The following is a 12120-nucleotide window of genomic DNA, read 5'->3' as shown; positions in this document are numbered from 1 at the left end:
AGAAGAATTCTTTACAAAGCAGAATTGGCCAAATGGAAAAAGAGGTTAAAAAAGAGTCACTAAAGAAAAGAATTCCTTAAAAAGCAGAATTGGCCAAATGGAAAAGGAAGGTACAAAAGTTCACTGAAGAAAATAATTCCTTAAAAATAAGAATTAGGCAAGTGGAAGCTAACTTTATAAGTCATCAGGAAACAATAAAACAAAATAGAAAGAATAAAAAAAGTAGAAGAAAATGTGAAATATCTCACTGGAAAGACAACTGAGCTGGAAAATAGATCCAGGAGACTACCTAAAATGCATGATCAAAAAAAGAGCCTAGACATCATCTTTCAAGATATTATCAAAGAAAACTGCTTTGATATTCTAGATAATACTCTAGGTAAAATAGAAATTGAAAGAACCTACTGATCACCTCTTGAAATGGATCCCAAAACTAAAATTCCCAGGAATATTATAGCCAAGTTCCAGAATTCTCCAGTCAGAGAGAAAATATTACAAACAGCTAAAATGAAACAATTCAAATATTGGAGAACCACAATCAGGATCATATAGGACTTAGGAGCTTTTGCAAGGCAAAGGAGCTAGAAACAAGAATCACCTACCCAGCAAAGCTGAGAGTAACATTTTTTTGGGTGTGGTGGGGAAATAAACATTCAATGAAACTGAGGGCTTTCAAGCATTCCTGATAAAAATATCAGACCTAAATAGAAAATCTGACTTTCAAATATAAGATTAAAAAGAAGCATAAAAAAGTAAAGAGAAATCATAAGGGATTCAAATCAGGTTAAACTGCTTACATTCCTACATGGGAAAAGGATCCTTATAACTTCTAAAAACTTTCTCATTACTAGAGGAGTCAGAAGGACACAGATATTAGTTAAATTTGATGAGATAATTACCTTAAAAATTGTAATTTTTAAAATGTAATTAAATGTAAGAAAGAGGAATACACTGAGAGAAGGGGAAAGGGAGAGGTAAAATGGGATAAATTATCTGATATAAAAAAGGACTGAAAGAACTTTTACAGTGGAGGGGAATATGGGGAACTAGGAGGGAGCACATCAATCTTACTCTCATTGGAACTGGCTCAAAGAGGGAATAATATAAACTCAGTTGGGAATAGAAATCTATCTTACCACACAGGAAAGTAGGAAGGGAAGGATAAAAGACGCAAGGGAGAAGGCTGACAGAAGGGAGGGCAGATTGGGGGAGGTAAAAGTCAGAAGCAAAATCCTTTTGAGATCAGGGAAAAGTAGGATGGAAGGAAATACATAGTAATCATAACTCTGAAAAAAATTTACAGCAGGTTTCTCTGATAAAGAACTCATTTCTCAAATATATAGAGAAATGAGTCAAATTCATAGAAATAAGAGCCCTTCTCCAATTGATAAATGATCAAAGGATATGAACAGCCAAAAGTAAAGCCAAGCCATCTATAGTCACCCGAAAAAAATACTTTAAAGCTCTATTTATTAGAGAAATGCAAATTAAAACAACTCTGAGCTACCACCCCACAGTTATCAGGTTGGCTAATATAACAGAAAAAAAATGACAAATATTGGAGAGGATATAGGAAAATTGGGACACTGTTGGTAGAGTTATCAACTGATTCAACCATTCTGGATAGCAATTTGGAACTATGCCCAAAGGGCTATAAAACCGTGCATATCTTTTCATCAAGCAAAACTATTACTAGGTCTGTATCCCAAAAAGATAAAAAACAAGAAGGACCTATTTGTACAAAAATATTTTTAGCAACTCTTTTAGTGGTAGTAGAGAACTGGAAATTGAAGGAATGTCCATCAATTAGGAAATAATTTCAGAAAAAACTGTCAAAGTTATATGAACTAGGGGAAGCTAGGTGGCGCAGTGGATAAAGCACCAGCCCTGGATTCAAGAGGACCTGAGTTCAAATTTGGCCTCAGACACTATACTCACTAGCTGTGTGACCCTGGGCAAGTCACCTCATTGACCTGTTTAAAAAAAAAAATTATATGAAATGAATAGAACCAAGAGACCACTGTACACAGTAACAATGATCAACTACGAAAGATTTAGCCACTCTGATCAAAACAATATTCCAAGACAATTCCAAAAGATCCATTAACGAAAAATGCTATTCATCTCCAGAGAACTGTTGAACTCTGAGTGCAGATTTAAACACATTTTTTAAGCTTTATTTTTCTTGTTTTTGCACATGTGTGTTTTCTTTTACAACATGGCCAATATAGAAATAGGTTTTGTATGACTTCACATGTATAATCGGTATAATGTTGCTAGCCTTCTAAATAGGTGGGGAAAGAGCAGGAGGAAGAAATTTTAGAATTCAAAATTTTTTTAAATGACAAAAAAATTATTCATGAAATTGGGAAATATTTAACAAAATATGTAAAAATAGACATTTTAAAAATGAAAAAACAAAACCAAAAAAAGGTACAAGTAGAGGCCAAGAATTCAGATCAACTAATAGTTAAAAAATATATATATGATCAAAAGATATAAACAGTGAAACAATCTTATGCTTAAAGGCACTATAGATAATAAATATCAATGCCATATGTATGTGTATTTAAAGAACCAAATGGTATAGCATTTAAAAAGGAAAAGTGAATTGAATTTACAGTGCAAAATAGACAAATCTACTAGGCAGCTATCTTTACCTTACTGACCTCTCTTCACCAGCTAAGTCCAACCTAAGTGGCTTTTCACTTTCAAGTTGCCTATTTAAGAGAAGTCCTCCTCTTCTTAGAATTTTAGATTCCTTACTCTACTCACCTTGGGAAACAATTCCAAGTAACCTATAAAGAACTCTTGATCTATTTGTGAGGCAATTATTATCAAAACAAGTAATTGGCCTCATGTGTAATATAAAAACTAAAACTAAAAGTGCTCAAAAATCTCATTCTTTAGGACTGAAGAGAAGGAAGAATATTGGGTAAAATTTAGACAAATTTTTAAAGAGATAAATGAAATAAAAAATAAATAAGTAAAAATATTTCAGTCAATCAAAATTCTTAAAGTTCTATGATGATAAATGGTATGTTTTATGTTCACTATGAAAAGAGAGACCAGTTTAACAAGGTATTTCCCAAATATATCTTTGTTAATGCAAAGCTTATCTGTGTACTAAGCAGAGAACAAACATTGCTAGAGATAATTAGTACTAAAGTCATTTTCTCAAGACAATTTAATATGAAAAAATTTAAATTAAGAATCATCTTAAGAACAAAAGCATCTTTAAAACAAAGAGCATCAGAAAAAGTAAACAGTGCTTTTGTTTTTTTTTTGTTTTTTTGGTGAGGCAGTTGGAGTTAAGTGACTTGCCCAGGGTCACACAGCTAGCAAGTATTAAGTGTTTGAGGCTGGAATTGAATTCAGGTCCTTCTGAATCCAGGGCCGGTGCTCTATCCACTGTGCCACCTAGCTGCCCCTCTTCTTTCTTAAAGTACAGGGCCAAGTGGGATCTCAAAAAAAAAAAAAAAACACCTTCTAGGTACTTGTGAAAAGTGACTTGTTTGATGTAGGCCAGCAGTGGATTGGTCTAGCAATCAAGATATGGTGTCTTGTAAGCAAAGGAGCAATGTGTACAGCTATATCACACCCAGAAATGAACTTGATGGTAAGGATATTTATAACTAACATACAATTTTAAGTTTGAGCCCACTCTTCCCAAAGATTAATGTAGCATTTGCTCCAGTTCAGGGGGAAATTTTGTAGTTTGCTTCTTCATATACTATTACAGTAAACATCTTTATAAAACTAACATGTTAATTGGTTAATGATATTATGGAGATATTAGCTAGGTAAAATGATAGTGGGGCTATGTTGGGTGATATCAGGGGGACAGAGTAGAAAAAGGGAGTCAATATTATTAGAAAGACACCAAAAACACCTCAGGGGTCTGTACTAAGAAGTTTAAGATTGATTCTTCATCATTTTCTTATTGATCCTATGGACAATTAATTGTTGTTGTCCTGCAACTGCTTAAGTCATGGTTCTTTATCTCTGAATTTATATCAGCTGGCCTGTAATGGATTAAGTTTAAAAATCCAGTTTTCTTGCCTCAAGGAATTCAACTGACCTTGGAGAATGTGTGTAAAAGAAAGAGAATCAGGCTATTCCTCAAGAATGTCTGGTTTGCTGTCCAAAAGTCTGGGCTGCTATCTTGTACCTGGACTCAAACAATGAGGACTTCTTAGTTTCATTGGGGGGGAGGGGGGAGAATCATTGCTAGCCTCCATTAGCAAACTTCCAACAATCATGTTATACCCTTTGCCACAGCTCTGCGATCAACCATGCTGCTCTCAATCCAATGATGCTATCTACCCTGTTCCGTTCATTGTTCTGTACTCCCCAAAACCTACCTAAGGAGAACTGTCCTCTTTTGCTTGGGGTCTTTGGCATAAATGGAGGAAAGGAATTGACCATTTATTGACAGGTAGGATGCCCCTGCTAAGTTTTGGCAATATTCATGAGTCAGTAACTTGAGACAGGAACTAGTAAAGGAAAATCAGTTATGATGCCACAGCATAAAATGCATAAGGGCTTGAATTAGGAAAACCAGAATAGAAATGATAAAGCAGAAATAGAACACACAAAAATTACTTACTATGTATTTTCTTCAAATCTTTATAAAACTTTGCACTTAACAGATCTCTTTTTACATCTGCTCTTTTTCTGTGAATATCAAGAAAGAAACAAAAAATGTGAAAAACTAATAATTTACTTTTTTATATCAACTATGATGGGGTAGCAACGTTGGAAAAATTTTGTGTAGTCGATCTCATAATTATATAATACTAAAAATTTTAAATAGTTTGCAATCATCAAAAATGTAAAATAATTATGTTTCTAAATCTCTCTGCTGAAAGAGTATCCTTAGTCTTAAATGACATATTTTAACTTAATTTAATCAGTACTACAGCTACTAATATAACAACAGTTAACAACCAGTAGATTATGTAACACACTTTAGGGTTTGCAAAATATTATGTTACCATAATTATATAATTTAATATTATGTATTTACATACACACACATATGTATCACACACACAGTTGAGCCTGTTGAGGAATACAATATCATTTCAACTTGAACACAAGAAAAAATAATTATATGCATGGGTCATATGAAGAAAATTATATACCAAAGGAGAACATGGAATAGAGCAGCTCATACTGTAGTCCCCAGTATAAAAAAGAAAACTACTTAAGTAAAACTCAGGACCGATTGAACTAAGTGGTATCTAATCCATTATCACTAAAAGAAAAAAATATATATCAGTACTGCCTAAATTTTGGCAGAAATATCCCTGTGCAGTACCCACAGTTAGTTTTACCTTTGGTCACCATTATCTTTTGTTGCCAAAGAGATAAAGAATATTTCTACCCACCTGTTAAGATTATAGATAATGTTCCTTTAAAATATCAAGTGCTTAAAAACATTTTTCCTCACTCATTTAAGAGTCTGGATAATACCTAAACTAAGCTTTTCTGAACAAACTTACTATGGAACCATTCCAACTTGGTTTCTATTTTTGGTGTTTATCACTGACCTCAAACAGCTTTTAATATATACAGAACAGGAATCCTGCTTCTTAAAGGAGCATTCATTTTTCTTATCATCTGTTTCTTTTAATTGTCTCTCTACTTGAACCTATGAAGAAAACCAAATTCATAGCATTAGAATTCAACATGAGAAAAGAAAAAGTGTGTTAACTTTGTCTACCCCATAACAATGATAGACATGAAAATAAGTGTTTTCATTGAAAAAGGCTGCCCAAATATTTTCTTTTAATGATATGACTTGTTTATCAACAGTCAAGAGATAGAAATAGGTTTTAGAGGATTCAAAAACTGTCCCTATATCAAAAATGCTTTTGGAACATGAGTTATCAATCTAAAAATAAAAAATATTTGGCTTCAAATACTTAGAAAAATATCTTTGAAAGACTTCATACTAAGACAGCTTTACCAATATCATGTAACCTAAAGGAATAAAACCCCTATCAAACTAATCACATTTCAACTTTTATTTCAAACCCAGGCTAAGAAGAAAAATATTAATATTTTTACATTTTACTTGATAAGATCCTTAATTTTCATCTATGCTAGCAAATCATGTTTAAATACAGTTCTCCTTTCTCAGCTCCCTTTTATCAAGACCACAAGTTACAAACATTCAAATTATGAACATCAAACACAAATGAGAGGACATTAGCACACTGCCTCCCCTGACCCCAGGACATTTGTGACAGTAAACATTGTAACTGTCTGTCTAATAAGGATTCTTACTATAATTATAGGCAGTAAATTCAAAACTATCTGGTATGACTAAATAATAGAAAGGTAGATTAGTGGAACAGAGTAGGACAAACAATAAGCAGTAGTTAAACACTATAGTCATGGGATAAGAATTCATTACTTTGTAAAAATTGTTGGGAAAACAGTCTGGCAGGAAATGCGCACAGACCTATATATTAAACCACATACCAAGATAAGGTCAAATTGATATATGACCTAGATATAGAAGGAGATATCATAAGAGAATTAGAAGAACATGGAACATATCACTATTAGACTCATGAATGGTAAATAATATATGAAGAAACAAGAGATAAAGAGCATTGTTAAGGTGTAAAATGGATATTTTTGATTAGTTTTAATTAAAAACCTCTTTTATAATAAAACCAAAATGAGGAAAGCAGAAAAAAGCTTTCATAGGACAATCTTTCAGATAAAGTATCATTTCTGACATATATAAAATATTTTCATCAAATTTATAAGAATATGAGTCATACCCCATTGATGAAAGATCAAGGATATGAACAGGCAGTTTTTTGATGAATACGAAATCATATGAAAAATGCTCAAAATCTGTTTGTTTGTATTGCGGGGCAATGAGAGTTAAGTGACTTGCCCAGGGTCACATAGCTAGTAAGTGTCAAGTATCTTTGGCCAGATTTAAACTTGGGTCCTCCTGAATCAAGGGTCAGTACTTTATCCACTGTGCCACCTAGCTGCCCCCTCTAAATCATTATTGATTAGAGAAATTCAAATTAAAACAACTTTAAGATATCATCATACACCTATCAGACTGGCTAAAATGATAGATGCTCTTCAACTGGTAAATGGCTAATCAAGATGTAGTATATGATTATGACAGATTACTACTGTGATATAAGAAATGAGCTGGTTGATTTAGAAAAACATGGAAAGATTTGGATGCTATCCATTTCCAGAGAAAGAACTGGCAAACAGAAAAAGACATAGTATGGTCACCTGTATGTATATATATATATATGTCTATGAATATATATGGCAATGTTTATATGTGTCACGTTCTTCTGCAGACATGAGAGTGTTTGGGGATGGGCCAGGAGCATGCCATTTGGTGCTAGGACTAAAAAAGGGCCTACCTATGGCCATGCACAAGGGAAAGAAGAAAACACAGATATGGCACAGAGGGTCCTGACCTTGTGTAGGAAGCAGGAACATGTGCCAAGTGGCAGTTCTGCTGTTTATTACCCACGCAGGGGTCTACAAGGGGTCTAGTGAAAAGATAGACCTGCCTCTTTAGGTCCAGAAGGAGCAACTTCAGGGTCTAGGCTGTATACTGTGTAAGGAACAAGTACAAAAGCAAACATCAGCTATGTGATTGTGACCCTTAGTTACAGTTAGAGATCTAAGATCAAGTCTCCAGACCAATTTGAAACTTGCAATGGCGAATACATTTGTTGTATAAGTAGCTACAAGGAATTATCACTCAAAACTTCAGCTATAGGAGCAGGTATTTTGGAAGACAAAGCAGTTATTACAAAATAATTTGAAAAAATACTCACCTACCTCAACACCCAGCAAACAAATTGTCTGTGGTAAAAGGAAGTTAGTGTGAAAAGCTGAACCAGACCTAGCTGAGAGCCACTCTTCAAACAAATAACTATCTGTTCAAGGAGACAACAGTCAGGAAGTATTGGGAAAGTGGGGGTTGGTGGGCAAAGCGGAAGCTTAAGGGGTTTGAGAAAATATCAGGGGCTCCTGTTATGCAGCTGAGGAACCAGACGCTCCTGAAGAGTTAGCAAAACAGTGGCTGAAAATGAGATATTTTCAAGGGGTAACTATCTGTTTAAATATTTTTAAATGTCAAGAAGGAGGTGAATGATGCACTGATAGAAACACATTGAGCTTAGGTACAGAATGTGGATGTGTGGATGTGATGAATCACATTTATACATACTTGCACAACTAAATTTTCAGACTTGGTTGCTAGTGAGCAATATTCCTGGGATAATGGGGAATAATGGAAAGGATAATTTGCTTTTTTATATCCTTTTTTTCAGGAGAAACACTAGCACAGTGGTGTTTGGTTTTTTTAAAAATACATTCCCAATGAGAATGATTTTTTTTAGATGCAAGGAGTAGCTGCATAATGACACAGAAAGAAGTGTGCTGTATATCAGTAGCAATAAAGACTATGAAGAGACTAGACATTTGATGAATTTAAATGAAAAAAAAAAACTTAAGTGTTGTAAGTGGTTCTCTATGACTAAGGGTTTATTTCTGCAGTAAAAGGTATTTATGTTAGGACATATATTTCCTTTAGATTAGAGGACACTTTTTTTCCTCAACTCAAAGGGCAAATCAAGATCAGGCCAAAAACGCTATCTTAAGAAGTCAATATGTAACACTGCACTTATTTTATTTGTGTTCTAACTAATCACGTTCCACAACTATCCTATATCTGCAAATAGGAACTTATCCTTCAATGAATCAGGAGACAGATAGCAGACACAAATTTCATATGCATTCCAAAAGTATGTTAAACGTTGTGATTCTGTTCTGTTAGAAATTGGCCAAGAGTCACAATGAGGCAAAGATAATGTCTAATAATCTATCCTAGTTGAGGGTTACTATTCCCCAAACTAAAACAACCAATATCAGGTCATATAAAATGAAGCAATCCATCTTTCCCCCACTGTAATGATCTACACCATTTCTGATTTGTTTTCAAATCTAACCAAGATTTATTTCATATGTGTGTATACACATTAGGTATATATACATATACATGGTCTTTGTATGTATAAGCATACAATATTCAGAAATGAAAAGGATCAATCCTATTTCTTATGGAAGGGCAGGGGACACAACAGTTGATCTGAGGGCAGAAATGAGTAATAGACATTTCTTAAAATAATCTATTAGTAGCCAGGTACGGTATAAACAGGGAAAGTTTCATTTGTTGATGGATAAATTGATTTTGACTGAATATTGCCACATAGCACAGTGCCTGGCACACAATGGGTACTATATAAATATGATTGTTATCATTATCATTATTTCTATTTCTTATTTCAGTCTTATACTATAAGCCAAAACAACAGCACCTCAGTGTTTGGCACATAGTACATACTGAAATGTTTACTAAATAACATGTATTTTATTTAAACTTTATCTCAACCACTACTGCCTACTATCAAAGTGCCTTGAATATTAGAGACCCTTAATGTTATAATGCATTGAATGTGGTTACAATTTACATCACGGCTTTTGTGAATAGCCTAGAAATCAAAGTACTACTTATAACATTGTTTCTATGAGGAAATGCATGCCAAGTTACTCTGTCGTAGCCACTTTCAGCAGCAGGGGAAAAATGACAATACCTTCTAGCTTGCTTCAACTGCATTCACTCCCACTAAAATCTATTAAGTTACAAAATGTTAATTGATTGTATTCAAATTCTTTAAAATAAAATGAATCTCCCTAGAAAGAACTAGGTGGAAGTACTGCATCTGGAATCGAAAATCTTGAACACTGAACCCTCAGAATTTAGCCGTTTGTTCTTACACAAAATCATTAAACTTCTGTCCGCCTCGAACTAGTTTTCTTCATCTGAAATGGGAATAATAACAGTACCTACCTACCATAGTTGCTAGAGGATAAAAAAAAAAATCAAAAAGTTTGTAAAACACTAAGAATTATATAAATGCTAGACTATTATTACGACTATTCTGTTTGTAATATAATATACATATGTACATAGTGCCCCCCCATGTGTTTATATATTCTCAGACTTACCTTAACACAACCTTCCAATGCACTGAATTTATATATTGCCTGAAAAGGTTTTTCGATCAATTGGACATGAAGGCAGAGTCTGAAATGGAATTGTTAACAAATTAAATTTTTACATTATTTTTACATCTCTTATATTAAGTTTTCTACAAAAAATAGAAATGAAACATTGTTTTCCCCCAAATATCATCACCTTGAAATCTTTATCAGCTTCATTTTCCTGCTGATCATGTGGTAAATGTGGCATAGCGTATATCCACTTTTGACACATACAAATCCGTAAACACCGTACCCCAAGCACCTCTTTAAGACTTTAAATACAGTAAAGTTACTGACCTGAGGGAGTTTTTCTCACAGGGAACTCAATAAAACCTAATGAAATCAGAAGTTTGGGTTAAAAAAAAATATTTTTAAAAGATCTCTGGTTGATAAGGAGCAAAAGTAAGTTTCCACTCTGAACTGGAACCATGGATCACGGAACTAGGTATCAAAACTATAACTTTGGGCCTTAGTTTCCTCATTGGTAAAATTAAGTCAGACTAAATGACCCCTTAAGAATGTACCTTCCAGATCTAAAATTCTATTATTCAGTCTAGACAAAACATAATAAACTGTTTGGCAGGATACTATCTATATCTATATCTATGTTGATCTAGATATATATACATACACAAAAAATATATATTCATATATTTATATATTTTCCTACTTAATTTCACTGGTGTCTTTTAATTATTATTTTAGTAACCAACTCCTCTTTTGGTTGAGACATATAATTTCATAGGCATAGCAAAATCCCTGTCTGTAAACTCCCTCATGAGCAGAGATAGGCAATCAAATGTACTTTAGAAAGTCTTAGAGAGTAACCCTAAAGCACTGAGTAGTTATTTAACTTGCCTATGATATATATAGTCACTGATATAGTGTCTATTAGAAATCAGCACTTGAACACAAACCATCTAGATACTATGCCACTCTGCCTCTCATTTCCAGCCTTTAAATATTAAATTTTATTCAAAGGAAGCTTAGAATATATGTGACCCCTTTTGTCCAAAAAAGTTCAAGACAGCACACAAAGAATATATTTTTTTCAGAAAAAATGATTTTGGATAAATAAAAAATATTTTCAGCAAATGATAAAAGTTCTTCAAGAATCTATAATTTATTCAGTGTGCATGCTTCCTCCATCAATACAACCTTTTTACAACTAAGTGGCTGGTTTTCTAAAGCTATAGTAGCCCCCAAAATTCACGACTTCAGTCAACCTATAATTAATATCTTCTCACCCCAAAAAAACCTTTTTTTTTTCACCATAAAGGGTAAGGCTGAAATATTATATATTATATTATCACATATATCCTATGTCATACACATATGGAGAGAGGTGAGAGGGAAGGGACAATAAGAGGGAGAGGGAGAAGGGGAGAGGGGGGGGGGAGAGAGAGAGAGAGAGAGAGAGAGAGAGAGAGAGAGAGAGAGAGCGCGCTGTGAGCAAGACCTAGCACACAATTGTAGCTTTAGAGCTAATCTGGAAGCCAAAAAAAAAGTTAAGGCAGTGGTGAGGAGGGAGAACATTCCAGGCATGAGGAGTCATGCACAATCCATGAAGATGGGAGATAATGAATGTCAGACCAGCAATCAGGGCTTTATTGCTAGATCTTAGTATATGTGGAAGGGAGTCAAGAAGCATAGGTGAAGGAAGGGACCAGGTTGAGAAGAGCCTGAGATGAAAAAAAAAAGAGGCTTTTATATTTTATCCTAGATGTAAAAGAAGCCATTGGAATTAACAGAGTAGATAGTGATAAAGAGAGACATCTTTAGGAAAACCACTAAGGTAGTTGTGTGAAAGTTGTGTGAAAAATATTGGAAATACGAAAAGAAATGAGGGACAGAGAAAAAATGAGAAGCTTTTGCAATAGTCCAGTCAAGAAGAAATGAGGGTGGAACTAGGAGACAAATAGGAGAGATGCAGGGAAGGTAAAAAATGATAAGATAGTAACTGATTGGATGTTAGGTTTATAAGAGTAAAAGAGTTAAGTGATAACA

General features: G+C 33.9%; 1 protein-coding gene across 1 annotated transcript in view; it reads right to left on the bottom strand.

Moving 5' to 3' along the window:
* The window catches only part of SCAF11 (SR-related CTD associated factor 11), a 46135-nt gene that overhangs the window by 16329 nt on the left and 17686 nt on the right, over positions 1 to 12120 (bottom strand). The window contains exons 2-4 of the mRNA XM_043966570.1: positions 10078 to 10156; positions 5556 to 5656; positions 4610 to 4677 (exon numbers count right to left, since the gene is read on the bottom strand). The gene's annotated coding sequence lies outside the window, so the exon portion shown is untranslated. The remainder of the gene's footprint in view (positions 1 to 4609; positions 4678 to 5555; positions 5657 to 10077; positions 10157 to 12120) is intronic.

The sequence above is a fragment of the Dromiciops gliroides genome, chromosome 5, assembly GCF_019393635.1.
Source record: "Dromiciops gliroides isolate mDroGli1 chromosome 5, mDroGli1.pri, whole genome shotgun sequence".
Classification (NCBI taxonomy): domain Eukaryota; kingdom Metazoa; phylum Chordata; class Mammalia; order Microbiotheria; family Microbiotheriidae; genus Dromiciops; species Dromiciops gliroides.
The sequence above is the reverse complement of the archived record's forward strand: the minus strand, read 5'-3'. Positions and strand labels throughout refer to the sequence as shown.